We start from the raw sequence: 3,253 nt of genomic DNA, 5'->3' as shown, positions 1-3,253 counted from the left end.
TCATAAAAGACACTTTTATACGATATGCTCAAAATTCTAAAGCATATAAATATTAGACTTAGTGTCTAATGTAGTTGTTGAATCAAGAGAGGTAGAATTTATTGAAAATAAATTTATCAATTATTCAACTTCTAATTTAGAATATCCCCAAAATTATATACTAATGTTTCACAAGAAATATATATGGAGCAACCGAAAAGTTATGTGCTACCCAGAAATGAAAAGAAAGTTTTTAAATTAATTAAGTTTTTGTATGGACTAAAACAAGCGCTTAAACAATGGCAATGAGAAGTTTGATTCAGTGATGTTATCAAATGACTTCTCACATAATAGTATGGATAAATGTATTTACTCAAAATTTACTAAAGATTATGGAGTAATCATTTGTTTATACGTTGATGATATGTTAATCATCAGAACAAATTTAGAAGGAATTCGTATAATAAAGGAGTATCTAACTTCTAAATTCAAGATGAAGGATTTGAATGAAGTTGATACAATATTAGGCATAAAGGTGCATAAAAATAAAGTTGACTTTACTTTAAGTCAATCTCATTATATCAAAAAGTATTGAAAAAGTTTGATCATCTCACAATTAAAAAATTCAATACGCCCTATAATCCTAATCTTAAATTAGAAATAAACATAGGAAGACCTATATCACAATTAGAATATGCTAGTACTATAGGAAGTTTAATGTATACAATGCATTGTACTAGACCTGATATAGCATTTGCAGTGTGTAAATTATCAAGGTTTACCGGAAAGCCTAGCAATCAACATTAGAAAGCTATAACAAGAGTTCTTGGTTATCTCAAGAAAACCATAAACTTGGGATTACATTATAGTGATTATCCCACAGTTTTAAAAGGTTATTCCGACGCAAGTTGGATTACAAATCTTAGTGATAACAAATCTACTTTAGGATGGATTTTCACCATAGGTGGTGGAGCAATAAGTTGGGCCTCAAAGAAACAAACATGTATTACACATTCTACTATGGAAGCTGAGTTTGTAGCTTTATCAGTCGCAGGTAAAGAAGCGGAATGGTTAAGAATTTTGTTATATGATATAAAGCTGTGGCCACAGTAGACGATAGCTATTTCAATCTTCTGTGATAGTGAATCAATCATGTCTCAAGCATATAATAAGGTTTATAATGAAAAGTCTAGATATATAAGTTTGGGACATGAGTTTGTTAGGCAACTAATAGATGATGGTGTAATTACCATCACCTATGTAAGATCTTAAGGAAATTTAGCAAACCCTTTGACTAAAGGTTTGTCAAGGGATAAAATCAAAGAGACTACTGCTAAAATGGGATTAAAACATATTATTACTAAATGATGGGAACCCAACCTTATTGTAGTAGATCACTAGTTTTAAGGCTTAATAGGTAATAACAAGTTATTTAGCAATTGGAGCACTAACGTATAGGATTTAGTGCTATTTACAACAAATTAAAAGGGTGAGTTAAAACTCTTAATGGAATGATAATATTATTTATCAAAAGGTTCCCCTTATATGAATATAAGAATGGTGCTACTCTAATCGAGAATTTTAGAGATTTTATTCTCGTAAATATTCATGAAACCAGGATGAGTACAAGGCCATATAAGTGCTTAAAATTATAAACTCTTGAACTTGGAGGGTATAAGTAATGTGTGTGATTTTTGGTACTAGTATATGGAGTATAGGTTTAATCAATTAGACACCTATTACTTCGTTAGTACTTTAAAATTTACACTAAAAGAATGTTTAATCTTAATGACACATTCTTTATGCATATACTTGTATGACATTTAAATTTTGTAAATAGTGGGGGATTGAGGGGTATTTACAAATTTGATTAAATAATATTATTAATATTATTGATATTATTATTAATATTATTATTAATATTAATAAACGGTTATTAACTGTTTAGTACCATTTGGTTGAAAGGATACAACCTTTTAAGGATTGTGTATGTTCAAAATATTGTGTCTATTGGCTAAATGGACACAACTCTTTAAGAATTGTGTATGTTCAAAACATTGTATCTATTAGCAATAAAAAAGACACAACCATTTGTATATGCAACTAATCATAATTGCTACATGCAATATGTATAAATAAGTCATTCTCCACTATTTCAGAAAAAAGAAGTACTAAGTGTACATTTTAATCAACTATTAAGAAGTTTTCTTTGTTCAAGAGAGTTGAGAATTTCTTACTATTGCTAATTAAAAAATTCTTAGGTTTCATTGTATCATGGAAGAGTATTGTCATCAACCCCTATAACAATTAAAATTTTGTCATCTTACCATCTTTATATACCCAACACTTAGGATGACGATTATGCTGGGAGAAAAGATTTAGAACCATTGTTGTATTGAAATTGATTCAATTCAGACCTCTCAAATAGTAATTGATTATTTATGAAGCACGAATACTGTGTTAAATTGTCGTGTTCGTGTTTCAGACACATTTTAGACACGATACTCATCAATATTCATTTTTTATTGTCTGTGTTTTAATAAAATATAATTTTTTTTTGACATACTTAAATATTATATCAGATTTTATATTGTGTCATGTCGTGTTCTTTACATGTTTTGTCCAATAGGTGATTATTCATAGATATAGAAGCACACATATGTAAACGAACCACATGCCACTTCAACCACTTCTCTTTATTTAAGTAGTGAGTATAAACAAAAGGTGATAAGCTTATTATGCTAATTAATATTTTTTCAATATATTAATACCACTACTCCTCTCCTATTACTATCCATCACACTTCATTCTTCGTCATGCCACTTTTTAACCATTACATTCGCTTGAAATCTGATTTTCAAACTAAAAATTATATTATTATGTTGGTGACAATAGTAGATTTATCACTACCTAACTCACTCATCCTAATTAATTTCTCAGCTAACTTACTAAAAGTGGAAAAAGCAACCCAAAAAAGGAGGCAAGCTTTAATTATGTTTACAACTTAGCTATTTAAGAATGAAGTAATTTTAATATTAAAATTTAGTGTTAATAGTGTATGTACCTCTATTATCTAAAAATTGATTTTATGTTAGAAAAAAAATACCTAACAAAATTTAAGGATGAAAAATAGAGTTCAAATATTAGAATAAAATTTATACAAAAATTTAATACTAATAAAATAAAAAAAATTCTACCATACCTTTTCAATTTTAAAAAGTAATTTATATCTTGTTAAATTTTATAATATTAGTGGTTAAATTAGATTGATTTG

The sequence above is a fragment of the Arachis ipaensis genome, chromosome B04, assembly GCF_000816755.2.
Source record: "Arachis ipaensis cultivar K30076 chromosome B04, Araip1.1, whole genome shotgun sequence".
NCBI classification, from domain to species: Eukaryota; Viridiplantae; Streptophyta; class Magnoliopsida; order Fabales; family Fabaceae; genus Arachis; species Arachis ipaensis.
This window is presented reverse-complemented; position numbering follows the sequence as displayed.